The following is a 13,615-nucleotide window of genomic DNA, read 5'->3' as shown; positions in this document are numbered from 1 at the left end:
CAGCCTCACCACTGAACACACTCAAACCCTTGAATGGGTCTAACTCACAGATGCCACCTTGTTGAGGTGAATTAGTTTAACTGCTCTGGCTCCAGGCGGGTCACAAAGGCTCAGCACCTGCCCAAGAGCTCTGGATTCACAAACGAAAGACACACACACACACACACACACACACACACACACACGCACATGCACACAAGCACACGCACACACACCAGCTAATTTTGATACGCCTTGACTAGCTCAATGGTTGGGCAGTTTTAAACCTCCTCAAGGCTAACAAACACTCCCCCCTCCTGTATTTCTGGCTTAATACCTTCTAAATTTATATTTTATCTCTGTTGCCCTGTTAGCGTCTGGGCACCCCCCCCCCCACTCCCCATAGGCTGCTCTCCCTTTCTACCTACATTGTTGGATGATTTCTCTCCTGCAGCTCCTAAATCTGATCCCTCTGGTTCTGAGTCACGGCAGTGTTCTTCCCTTTCCCTTCCCTCTCCATCCCCTGCCCTCACAATCTAAAAGTCCTGCCTCTGTCTCTCTGCCCAGCCAATGGATGTATGGCAATTCTTTATTACCAATCTAAGGCAACTGGGGGCAGGGACCCTCAGGTCTGGAAGCAGCTTTTGGGCCAAATTCAGACAAAGCATTAGAACCCATTCACAACACCACATCTCCCTTGCTGTGGGAGATCTTTGTTGTCCTTTCCCTTCCTGGCCTGGGAGCAAGCCAGTGAGTATGGGCACTGTACCAGGAACATTGCTGCCTGCAGGGATGCCCTGCCACCTAGAACTGCGGCTTGGTTTTGAACTCATTCTCTGTTGGAGGTACTCAAGGGCATCTCCACACCCAATCGCAGGCACTTCTTGAATTCTACATGACATTTGCAACAGAAAGAATGTCCACACCGCAGACTGGGGCTCAGCTCTGTCCTTGTGTGCATCATGCTTTCTCTTGTGTAGTTATCCAGCGTGCTGCTATGAGCTCTAGGCAACGTTCTGAGTGTCCTGACACTAACCTATTTGCACAGGCCATCATATGACATTCCTGTGCACTGTGGCAGGTCTGAGATAGCATGTATTTTGTTTGTTTGTTTGTTTTATTTTGAGATAGAATCTTATGTAGTCTAAGCAGACCTTAAAGTCACTTTGTAGCAGAGAATAGCCCTGAACTTCTAATCTTCCTTGCCTTTTTCTCCATAGCACTGGTATTATGGGATGTATCACCATGTCTGGTTTCTGTACTAGGGGTTGAACTGAGAATCCTGATCATTCTAAGCAAGCATTTTGCCAAACTGAGCCACATCTCCCACTGTCCTGTATATAGTAAATCTCCTGTGTGTGTGTGTGTGTGTGTGTGTGTGTTTATGTGTGCATGTGCACCTCGACACACACACACACACAGAGGGAGGGTAGAGAGTACGTTCTAAATTAAAAATGGAAAATATATAGTATATTAGACACAAGCCAGTAATAGTTCTTGTAGCTGAGTCTATGCTCTGCTCACTCCCAGGAGCCATAGGTTTTTATGACTGGCACTCAGTTGGGGTTTTTTCACACCACCATAGGCATGTGAGTGACATGCTGAACAGTGATGTTGAGGAAGCTTTGACGTGACTAGGTAGTGGGAATTTATCAGTGCCTTTATCATCTCATGGTACCACAGTGGTACCTGCAGACCATTTTTGACATTTCACAAGGAAATTGACTGTAATTGACCCACACAAGTCCAAACAGCCACTTGAGGTCCGAATAGCTAGTGATTGAATTTTCTAGTAAATCTTGCTGATTGTCAACTTTGAGGTATGGGATGCAGAGCACACTCATCGTGGTCATGATGGCTGGGTAGGCACAGTGGGTGGGCCTTGCTGTGAGGAAACAGCACCGGTGGCAGAGGCTGCCTTCGTGATACAGGGATGGGGGAGGTAGGAGGACTACATGGTGACATGGCTGTCCTGGGACAGATCAAGGAGTCTCCAGGCTTAGGTGAGAGACTGAGACAGTGGGAGCAGAGAGCCAGCTCTCAGCAGAGAGTGTTAATGAGGAATTTTGCAGAAGGGTGGAGAAATGAGGTTTCCTTTAAGGGCTGTTTGTTCTCTTCCTTCCTTTTGCTGTCTCCATCTGTTGAGCATTCAAGGCTCTAAGGCCCTGGGAATAATCACTCATGTTGGAAGGAGCCAGGGGACGGGTTCTCCAAGGGTCAAACTTAGCTAATTTTACTAGGACCATGAAGGCCTTTCTACATTGGCAGAATTTAGATAATTATTTAGAAACAGAGGTGGGTTTGTTTGTGTTTACACATGTATAAATTCAAGGACACAGTGTTTTTCTAAATCATGTAAGTGTCTACATTAGTAGGGCTATCTTCTTTGCAAATAATACTCTCATAAAGTTGGATAGAGACATCCTATCCTGCAATTGCTAATGGCCTGAAGCATGGGGACTCTTGGTTACAACTTGGTTGCTTGAGGTAGCTGCAGGTGTATGGGGAAGCCATGGGGGAAGAGGCTTTATATGATATCTCCAGTGTGCTCATTTGTAAACGAGCCATAAGTGCCTTGGCCCTAACCAAACAAGACCATTGTGTGGCAGACCCATTGCATCAGATGGTCAGGAAGCGAGCAGTACCCTGCTCCGTGGCCTGCTTGGCTGCTGTGCTTCCCGAGTGTGACATTTGTGCAGGGTCTAAGCCCTAGAGGACCTTAGCTGTACTTTATTTATCTTTAAATTTCCCCTCTCATCCCAGCGGCTTCTTTTCCCACTCGTGATATATGTGAGTGTATAGGCACCGGTGTCTGAGATCATTCAATAATTGGTTATAATTGCACCTGCTCGTTCTATATGGCTAATAACCTCGTGGATAATTAGTGACTGCTGGTGGAAAGGCAGTGAGCTTTCTGATTCATTGCCGTTCAGGCAGGACACGAAGGCATTCCCAGGCTCCGGTGGCTTGCTGCCGTTACTGTATAGCTGGTCATTGTTTGTGTGAAGGAAGGACTCCTCCTCCTGTGCCGATAGACACGTCTTCAGATAAGATTGCGGGTAATCAGCCTGTTTGCCGTTGTCCCGCCAGTGAGATAAACTCATATTCTCTGCATGTGAGAGTTTAACGCAAACCAAGCTGATTTTTCTCCCAGAAGAACAATGTCTCAATAATATTTTCCCACCAAATGTTTTAAATTAGTGGAACTTTTTGGCTAGAAAGTGTGACTAGAAGTGGGAAGGGCCCTTATTACTTCCTGCAGTTTGGAAAAAAATAAAGTCATCTTCTCTGGGGCATGTGGATAATCTGCTGAAGAAGCTATAATTTACACACACACACACACACACACCCCAGTGATCCTAATACAGAGGGTCTGAGAGCTGTGTAAAGATGCATCTTCTCTTCCATGGGCCCCTCAGAGTTCTCTGAGTGCATCCCTGGTGTGGTTAAACCTGAGGCACTGCAAGTTCTGTTTTCCCTCTCTTATCCTGCGGTGCGTCAGCCATCCGGCCTATATGTATGATTGACTGTAGGCCACAGAACATTTCAACTGCTGAGTATTGGAAGGCTTAGCAAGACTGTTTCCAAGTCCCAGAGCCAAGTATGCAAAGCAGGCTGTGGGAATGACTGTGTCCCCTGAATTCCCTTGGGGCAAGGACTCAGCTGTTGTCCTAGGGGTAGGTCTGGGCTGACTGAGGCCCTCAGGCCTGTTCCCAGAGGAGAGTGGAAGAAGCCAGCCCTACAGTGAACTGCCTGCATGTTCATTCATAAAAATGTTCAGAACTCTTACCTTCTCTAGGCCTTCAGAGCAAGCCAGAGAAGCTGGGGCCATTACTGTGCCCAGATATTGGCCCAGCTTCAATGTGGTGGCGGGAGGGGGGGGGCTGGAGCTAGTGACACAGCTTCCTCTTGTCCTAACTGGATAGTGGTTCACAAGTGTCACAAGCACACATGTGTAAATGAGGATTGGGTGTGCAAAGCTCTTTGAAGGTTTCAGGGTCACTTCATAGTCTTCTGATGCCTGCTTCTAACACATCTTCAAAGAGGACACTGAGCTGGCAGGGGAAGGCTCTGCCTGGACCTGGGGTTGCTGAACAGTGGGCCTACCTGGATCTATCCTTCCCAAGGAAAAAGAGGCACTGAGGGCTGCAGAGAAACCAGGAGACTGGAGAAGGTTCTTAAGAGGAATGGTGTTGAAAAAAGGCTCTGTAAGGCAGAATGGGAGGGGGAGGTTGACAGTGCTCCATGCTTGTGGGGGCAAGAGTGTGAAAAGACCCAAGGCCAGGCTCTGTCTCCAGTGTGGAGTAGATCCTGTTGGACTCCAAAGATTCAAAACCAGGGGACGTGCTCCCCCAGAGACATTCACGGATGGGACTCGCTGCAATAACATGAGGTTTATTAATAAATTGATAAATTGATAAAAACCAGTGCACTGGAGTTCCCTTGCATGCTGGCAAGAAGAACCCCGAATTATACCTGAGGGCAGCTTATATACTATTTTTACAGAATTTATGAGGGCAGTTATACAATTACTTCTTAAACATTAACTATAAAGGCCAAACCCCAATAGCCGTTCCCAGGCTCAGTTTCTGTTCCCAGGCCCGGTTGCTAAGTAACTCAAATTTACACCTTATCGTTTTACAACAAAGAAGGTCAGCTTAAGTAGCTTCTGTTTACCCAGGTTTACTGTGTTAAGGGCTCATAAACTCCTATCTTGGGTCTTTCTTCCTGGAATGTTTGTTTGAGTCTTTGGAATGTGCTTCTGGGCTGTGTCCCTGGGGGAAGTTAATATTTGAGTTTAAAACCAAAATAGGAGCTTTTTATTAATCTTAAGTTTCTACAATCCATAGGCAAAGCAGAGGTAAAGGTGGCCTCTCTTCATGGGTGGGTTTCTTTTGATCACATGGCAAAGTCTGGCTGTAGCCAGTTAAGCTGGATTTCCTGTGGGGATGCTGGGAATGCCAGGGAGCCTCGGAGCAGGAGTGCTAGAAACAGCAGAATGACAGTGGTGGGTTATGGCAGATATGTAATCCTAGCACCTAGGAGGCTAAGGCAGGAGGATCAGGGATAGCTTGAGCTACATTGTGAGACTCTTGTCTCAAAATTCAAGGGCTGGGCTACAGCTCCATGGGAGAGCATTTGCTTAGCATGTGCAAGACCCTGGACCCAACAGGAGAAGAAACAGAAATTTGTGTCTTGTCCTCCTGTCTCCCCCTCTCCCCTCTTCCCTCACAGTCCAGTCCATTTTTGTTGGTACATAGGCTTCAGAAGTCATACGTGTAGTCACTGTGCTCAGCTCTCTGGATAAAAGCTCCCTCATTCTGTCTAGGAGAGGCCACACTCCTTCTTCCTGGTTCTGGTGACCTTTGCCCCCAGGCTCAAGGTGCTAGGCCTTGTTCCTGAGACTCACCCCTTGATGGTGGAGCCAGAGACCTGTTACATTGAGTGAGAACAGCTACTGAAGGGAGGCCAGGAGAGCCCTTGAGCTTTGCCCAGGGGAAAGGAACTGTGATTGGATATTCACTGGATTGCATTTGCCAGAGGACCCTGCTGATAGTTTTCCCTTAGGGGGAAACCTGATAGCTTTGAAGTTCTTGGTGAAATTTGGACAGAATGGCAGGACTGATGCTTTGCCTGTGGGACAAGATGGCTCAGTGCTTACTCACTGGGAGCTTGTTGAGTATTCAGCCTTGTACAAACAGGTAGAGTCTAATTTTATTCTCTTGAAGATTTGTTTTGTGTGTATTTTTCTGAGGGTATGTATGTGCAACGCATGTATACAGGTACCCTTGGTGACCAGAGAATTTGTCTGCTCTTCCTGTGTGAGCTGTAGATTTGAGACCTGGGAATCTGTTAACAGTCTCAGCTCTCAACTTGACACAAACCTAGAGACACCTCAATTGAGGAATTTTTCTAGATCAGATTGGCCTATGGTCATATCTTTGTGAGGCATTTTCTTAATTGCCAATTTCTGTTGAAGGGCCCAGTCCACTGTTGGCAGTGCCATCCCTGGGCAGGTGGCCTGGGCTGTATACTGCATAGCTGACGAAGCCAGAAGGAGCAAGCTGACAAGTAGATTCCTTCTGTGGTCCCTGCTTCTGCCCTTGGCTAAGTTCTGTCTTGATGTCCATCAGTGATGGACGGTGATCAAGACGCGTAAGCCAAATAAACCCATGCCTTCCCAAGTTGTTTTGTTATGGTGTGTATCACAGCAACAGAAAATAAACAAACAAAAAAAAAACCGCACTCCAGTTGTTATCAAGAGCAGCAAGTACTCTTAGCCACTGACCCTTTCTCCAGAGCCAGGATCTGACTTGACTTAGTACAAGACTCCAATTCCGAGCGAAAAGAAAATTCTGTAAAAAGGCTTTGGTGCCAGAACCGTGGCGTTTTTAAAAGGTGGGGGAAAGTGAGGGTTTAGGGTTTGGAGGAGGAGAAGAAAAAGATGGAATCCCAGAATGAGGTGTCTTCAGTGAGGAATTAGAGGCTGGCAGAACAGAGTGGGCTTGGCACTCAGCACTGCAGAGACAGAGACGGAGAGGGAGGGAGAGGGAGAAGGAGAGTGAGAGGGAGAGGAAGGGAGAAGGAGAGAGGGAGATGGAGAGGGAGGAAGGGAGAGAGGGAGAGAGGGAGAGGGAGAATATATATGCCACAGGAGATGAAGGAGGGGACCACAGGGTTAGGAGAGCTCTTCCTCTGAGTCTGGAGGAAGTTGGAGGGAGCTGTAGGCTTAGAAGTTGGTGGTGGGGCTTGGCTGCTGTCTGGAGGTTTCTGTTTTCTTAGGAGCATCCTCTCCTACCCCATCTCCCCTGCAGCTCTGACCTCCTGGTATTTTTTTTTTTATCTGCTGTGATCTCCCTGTTCTGTCCAGAGGTCATTGGAGTCCCTTGGTACCCACTGTAGGGGCGGAGGTCATGAGCCTGCTCATTCCTCCCGAGGGAGTCCATTCCTCATCTCTCTTCCTCTGTACTTGTGGCCTGGAGTTCACTCTGTCTCCCTGAGCGCATCTGTGAGGACCTGCTGGATGGAAAAGTCAGGGAGTATCACAGAGGGCCTCTTCATGGCCCATGCTCATCCCAGTCCCAGAGTCCCACCAGTCTAGTTGGGGACACAATGTTAGCGGTCTGGCCGTGGGTGCCTGAGAGCATAGTAGGACAAGGAGAGGGGAGTCTTTCTGGAGACGTGGTCAGACAGCTGCCATCTACAGTGTCGTGTCGCAGGCCCACACAGCCTAGATCCTGCTGAACATGCGAGCAACGGGTGCCCATTATATGCCATTGCTGCCAATCATGTCTTCCAGCTTTGATGCCCGCTACCCCCTTGGTCTCTGATGGATAATGGCGTTTACGCTCTCAACGAGTCTGCTCAATAGAATGACAGCCGAGCCACTTATTTTATAGTGTGTAATGGTCCTGTTTTTAAAATGTGGGCCAGCACGATGGCTCAGTGGGTACAGGTCATTGCTGCCGAGTTTGAGGACTTGATGTTCCGAGCCCCTCCGTGTCCCCTTCGCCCTCGAAAGAGACACGTGAGGCAGTGTTCGGGTGGTTACCACAACGAGGCTTTATTCTTGTATCAACAGAAGCGGAAAGACCCAAAGCCTGGAAAAGGCACTGCTATATGTACCCTAGAGTGGCGTGTTCACTTCTGATTGGCTGTTCACTCATTACCCATATTACACCCCGGGATGGGCAGTGACTTTGGCGCGCTTTTGCCTTTTGCACCTGCGCAGTTAATTGTTTACTTGTGGGAGCACAGGATACCCACGCCATCTTGTAATGGCGAATGTTGTCACGCTCATGCGGCTCCTAACAACTTGAGTTTGATGCCTTGGTCCCATACTGTAGGAGAGAATCGGCTTGTTCTTTGGCATTTATTCAGGCTGTGGTGTGAGCATTCGTGTGATTTCAGTCACATGCACAATAAGTGTTAAAAGTGAAGTTCTTTCACTACTATATTTCACATGATGAGTATTGCCAAATAATTACCTTTCCAGCAAATAATGGGACATTGTATGTTCTTTTGTTTTAAGCAAATGAACTCCTCGGAATCTGATATCAGATGTATCTCATGTCAGTCCAGATGCTAAATTTTTAGTAAGACTGAAATCTCTCACAGTATACTGTGTTTTTGTAAAAACATGTTTTATACTGCTGTATAATTTGATAGTATTAAGGGTTTATGTTACTCATCCTATATTTATGGCCTCATCTGCTCCATAAATTCATTCGTGGAGGTCAGAGGCTGACATGAGGTGTCTTCCTGTATTGCTCTCCACCTTACTACAGTTCACTCACTGAACCTGGAGCTCAGCATATCTGGCACGGCTGCCCAGCAATCCCATGGTCCTGCTGACAGGTGCACATGCCATATTGGTTTCTACATAGTTTCTGAAGAGCCGAGTTCTGGTCTTCACACATGTGCAGCAAGTCATGGAGCCAGTCCCCAGCCTGTAGCTATTTTTTTGAGATGGATTCGTGGTATGAGGCTGGCCTCAAACTTTTGTTTCTCCTGCTTCAGCCCCCTGAAAACTGGGATTATAGATATGTTGTCCACACATTCCATTTAACTATGTATAACCTCTTAGGAATGCATTCCCAACAACCACAAGTATTAGTTACTAGCCTAGCTACACACGTATATTTTAAACTCTACAAATTTTATAAAAGTGGAGTCTTTATTTTCCCCATGTTTCAAGAAACAGTTTTATACTGTGCCTTTTAGTGCATCTTTTCATCTGTCTTGTGTAATCTGAGAGATGACAGGGACAGCTGGCACAGACATCCATATTGTATGGGATCTGAATTCTTACAGTTCACTCTTTACGGTGGCAGCAGGGACAGTCTGATGTCACATGTGCTTGTACATCTAACACCTGGCTGATGTCTGACCTCACCCTTCTGTGAATGCAGTCTTCTTACGGAATTATGTGCTCCATGTCAACCTTTATAAAAATAAAGGGGGAAAAGTCCCTTTTATTGAAACCATTGTAAAATCAGACAGGTGCTTAAGGAGTTAGCACAAAGGAGCCGAGCTTGCCATGGGGGGTGCAGCTGTGATCAGCACCTGGAAGGCTGAGGCTGGAGGATCCTTTCCAGCTAGCCTGCCTCTTCTGCTTGTTCCATGCCTGGCTGTTGCTCAAGTCACAGCGGTCCCTTTGAATTTATGTAAAGCATCTCCGCACTGCCTTTGTAAAAGCTATCTGAAGAAAACTTAGTATAGCCTCCCCTCAGTGCTTTATGAATTTTATGCTTTAGGAAGTTTTTAACTTTTACTCAATGTATTCCCACATTTGTTGTCTCACAAACCTTCATTAAATTAACTCAAAGTTTCTTCATTCATGTGTTCTTCCCAACAAGGGGTTCCAGTTCAGGGTGCACAGAGCCCTGTGCCATGACAGATGCTGGCAGTCCGACGGGTAAAGTTATGCTTCTCTTCTGAAAACTCACGTTTTAAAGTCTCAGGGCTGAAGCCAGCCAGGTCTGAGTGTGTGTGCCTGTGTGTGTAAGGACTAGACATACTGCCTTCTTGTTCAGGTTAGTTGTGGCAGCCTTCGAGAGTTACTTACTATTGGTCTAACTCTTGGCAGTGGAGGTCATTTTTATGCTCTGTTTCCAAATACCTACTTGGCTCACTTTCCCCCCTCCTCCCCCCCCATTTCCTTCAAATCTTTGCTCACACCTCACCTTCCCTGTTTACTTATTTAGACAGGGTCTTAGGCTGACCTTGAACTCAGTCCACTTATCTCTGCCTTCCACTCAGTGGGACTATGGCTGTATACATGCACCACACACCTAGTGCCCACTGTTTTTCCCTGTTACTGAGATTATAATTGGTTGCATTGGGAATCAGTGCACAGATATTTCAGGTTGTTCATAATTCGTAACATGCATCGAAAATTTAAAAAGCTGTATGTTACATTTCTTAAGGGCTCATTCCAGCAGTGCTCCTACTTCAAGACTGAGTCACACATTCCTGAAGAGAATCTCATGTACCAGTGTCTTCAGAGGATGGTAATCGCTGGCTGAGGGGATGTATGTAATGCATCCTGCGTCTGTAGAGCCTAGAGGAGGATGTTGACTGTTGCTGTGACACTTTCTTCCTCATCCTGACATCAGACAGGGTCTTTCACTGAACCAACCATCTCCAAGGGTCCCCATCTCTGCCCCATCCCAGCACTGGGGTAACAGATATGCACTGCTGCTATTTTTTATCTTTCACGGAACATTCGTAGAATTATTAGAGAAACTGGACCACCGTAAGCAGAGATGTTGGGGGACACAGGAAATGTTTTGTTTAGAAAACACTTGACTGAAAACAACATGGGCTAGAAGTAATTTAATCTATTAAAGACGCATCAAATGTGTGTTCTGATTCTCCGTTGCCACGTAGGATGAGTGTTGGTTACCTTTCTATTGCTGTGGTAAAATGCCATGACTGAGTTGAGCTACAGAAGGGTTTACTCAGGCTTACAGTTCCAGAGGGCCAAGGGTCTGTCACCATCGTGATGAGGAAGCGTGGCAACTGGCGGGCATGGTGACGAGATCAGCTGTGAGCTCACATCTCAAGCCACAGCAGCAGCCAGAGTGAGAACTTGGTATTTCTCGAGGCTTTTGGAACCTCAAAGCCCAGCTGCACTGACATACTCCCTCAAACAAAGCCACGCCCCTAAACCTACCCAAACAGCACCACAAGCTGGGGACCAAGTGTTCAAGCATCTAAACCTATGGGGACATCTCATCCAAACTGCCACACTATGCTAAGAAAACAAAATAAAACAAAACCAAAACATTAAAAACCTTCTCATCTGTGGAATGTTGACTACCCACCACGACTCAACAGTCTACTACTTCCTGCTTGTAAAAAGCGTAAAAGAGGAAATGATTTCATCTCCTTAAAAATCGTTCTCACTTTAAAAATGGGATGAGGGTAGAATTCTCCATTTTGCACTCACACTTGTGCTCACATATTCTCTCTCTCTCTCTCTCTCTCTCTCTCTCTCTCTCACACACACACACACACACACACACACACACACTGCAAATTCTACACAGACTGGCTGATTTCAGCTCTGACATATTCAAGAGATCCCCTCTTTGAAAAGAAAAGTCTCTAGAGTTATTAAAGAATTGAGTTTATAAAAACAGTCCACAGATAATAACTCTCTGGATTGACCAGGAAAGGCAACAGGAGTGTGGGCAGATGTTTATGTTTCTTCACAAGGCCAACCTGGCTTCATTCCTGTTGTCCCTGGGTTCTATGGGTGGGTCTCTGTTGCTAAGGATCCCCCTTCCCTTTTATCTATTTCAGTATGAAGATGGGTCCTTCCTCTGTGCTGGCTTCATTGCTGCTTTTGCTGTAGCAGATGTTTGACAGCCCCTTTCTCTCCTCTTCAGCTCTTCCTTCACCACCCTTGAGGCCCAGCAGACATCTCTCTTCCTTGGGCATCTTCATAGCTGGGACATACCCAGTGTTGAGCAATGGGATGTGGGGATGGTGAGCTTCACTTGACTTCACTACTGTGGCCTGTGGCAGGACTTGGGGTACCACCCCCACTCATTTCTTACAGATCAGGCTTTCCTACCTCTGTTTATTCTAGTAGTTCTGATTACTTTTAAATTATGTTCTATTTATTAATTTCATTCATTCATTCATTCATTCATTCATTCGAGACAGTTCAGGCTTCCCTGGAACTTGCTCTGCAGACCAGGCAGGCTTTGAATTTGCAGAGATCCTCCTGCCTCAGCTTCATAAGTGCTAGGATCACAGTGTAGCTCCTGCCTCTAGTCAGTTCTTGAGACATTTTCTATTTTTGCTCACTGGGCTGGTTGCCTTGTGCTTTTCTTCTCTGTGCTGATGGCAAGGTTCTTAGCACATGGAGGAAGGGTAAAAGTGACAGCCGTGCATTTCTCAGGCTGGCAGTGCCTCCTCCTTGAGTAGGAGTGAGTTGAAAGGTGACACCAAGAGAGAGAATGTGCAGCAGGAGGCAGTGACCAGTCAGCTTTGTCCTGTAACTCACAGCCTCTCCAGTCAGCGTTTGCAGTGGGTGGCAGTTCAGTCAGCCCTCCCTGGAGGTGGCTGGGCTAGGTGTCTCAGGTTCCCACTTGATACTTTGCAGCAGGCTGGTTACAAATCTTTGCCAGTGCCACCAGTGGGGGTGGGGAGGTGATAGAGACATGTCTCACTTCTATCAGTATGTCTGTGGACTTTTGATAAGATGGATTGATCATGTTTTGAGTGTTAATTATGCATTGTCAGGGAATACATGTGGGAGCTGAGAGTTTACAGTGGTGCTCAACACCCCCTCTGTGAAGCCTCCTGTCTGCCAGGCACTTGTCATCCAAAAGAGAGTGGAGAAGTGAGGTGTGAGGGCTGGGGTGTCTTCTCTGTGGAGTGAGTTGATCCTGGCAGTGCTTTGGCTGCCTGCTGCTGTCTCCCCACACTAGAAGCAGCCGCTCTTGTAGCTATGGACTCTGGCGTCTTTCCTGAGAGCCAGGGCAACAGGATTTCACTCCCTATAGGTTACTCTCTCCTCTCCCTGCCCCTCCCCTCCCTTTCCCTCCCCTCCCCTCCCCTCCCCTCCCCTCGCCTCTCCTCTCCTCTCCTCTCCTCTCCTCTCCTCTCCTCTCCTCTCCTCTTCCAGTTTTTAAGTTATTCCTCCTGTTACCAAAGAGGTCAGGGATTAAGATGGTGACTGGTTGGGTCTTAGTGGCACAGACCCTCATGGATGAGCCTGCTGGACACAGATTTGTATTCTTTCTGCTTTTCTTACAGCCCTACCAATACTTGTTGATTGATATTTTAACATATTCTAAAGAATATTTATCTATTCCTTAACTAACATGTTATCAGAATTCAATGGGTTATTATTTTCCCAGTTTTTTCTTTTTTCTTTTAATTTAAAAATGAGCACTGCTGTCAGTCAACTGATCTGTTTCTGAGAGATGTCTAAATTTGAAGTGATACATTTGTTACATCAGTCTTGACTTCGGTGTTTCAAAGCATGAAAACTAGGGAAGATTATCCCTGTGGGGGTGGCACGGTGACATAGAGAAGACCAGAGAACCGAAGCCACCAGTTATTACACTTGCAGCTGAGGAATAAAAGAAAACAGAATAAAGTTCCATGTGACTCAGTTCTAACTCCACACCTTCAGTGGCAGCCTGTGGCTGTGTCCACACCTAGTCTCGAAGGCAGTGAGGAACAGGGATGGTAATGGTTCCGGTGACAGGGATGTTATTCTAGGGGAAAAAGGATTGTGATGCAGGATATGCGAAGTAGATGTATAAAACTGTGTAAAGATATAGACAAACTTGAAAAAAAGAAGATATTTAGACATATTCCCAGTGGAAACAGTGTTTGAGGGAACTGCTCACTGTTTGGTGTAGAAACTTTACTTTCAATGGCTTCCCATTTTGAATATGAGGCAGTTGTGTCTCTAACTGAGCCACTCCCTAGAGGGTGATGGAAGCCTCTCTCTGTGCTGCCTAAGCCTGGAGCTCAGACGCGCTGTGACCCGCTCTTTTCCTTGTGTGCCTGAGAAGGCAGGAACAGTTCTGCCGTACTGTCAGTTTTGAATAATACATCATCATTAATTCATGCGCTGCACATTTGTAACTTGTGATAAACAAGAAGC

At 46.7% G+C, this 13,615-nt stretch overlaps 1 protein-coding gene across 2 annotated transcripts in view; it reads left to right on the top strand.

The window, feature by feature from the left end:
* The window catches only part of Rftn1 (raftlin, lipid raft linker 1), a 200,759-nt gene that overhangs the window by 111,790 nt on the left and 75,354 nt on the right, over positions 1-13,615 (top strand). The window lies entirely within an intron of this gene.

This window comes from Arvicanthis niloticus, chromosome 17 (assembly GCF_011762505.2).
Source record: "Arvicanthis niloticus isolate mArvNil1 chromosome 17, mArvNil1.pat.X, whole genome shotgun sequence".
In the NCBI taxonomy this organism is placed as follows: domain Eukaryota; kingdom Metazoa; phylum Chordata; class Mammalia; order Rodentia; family Muridae; genus Arvicanthis; species Arvicanthis niloticus.
Note: the sequence above shows the minus strand (reverse complement) of the source record. Positions and strands in the feature narration are given on the sequence as shown.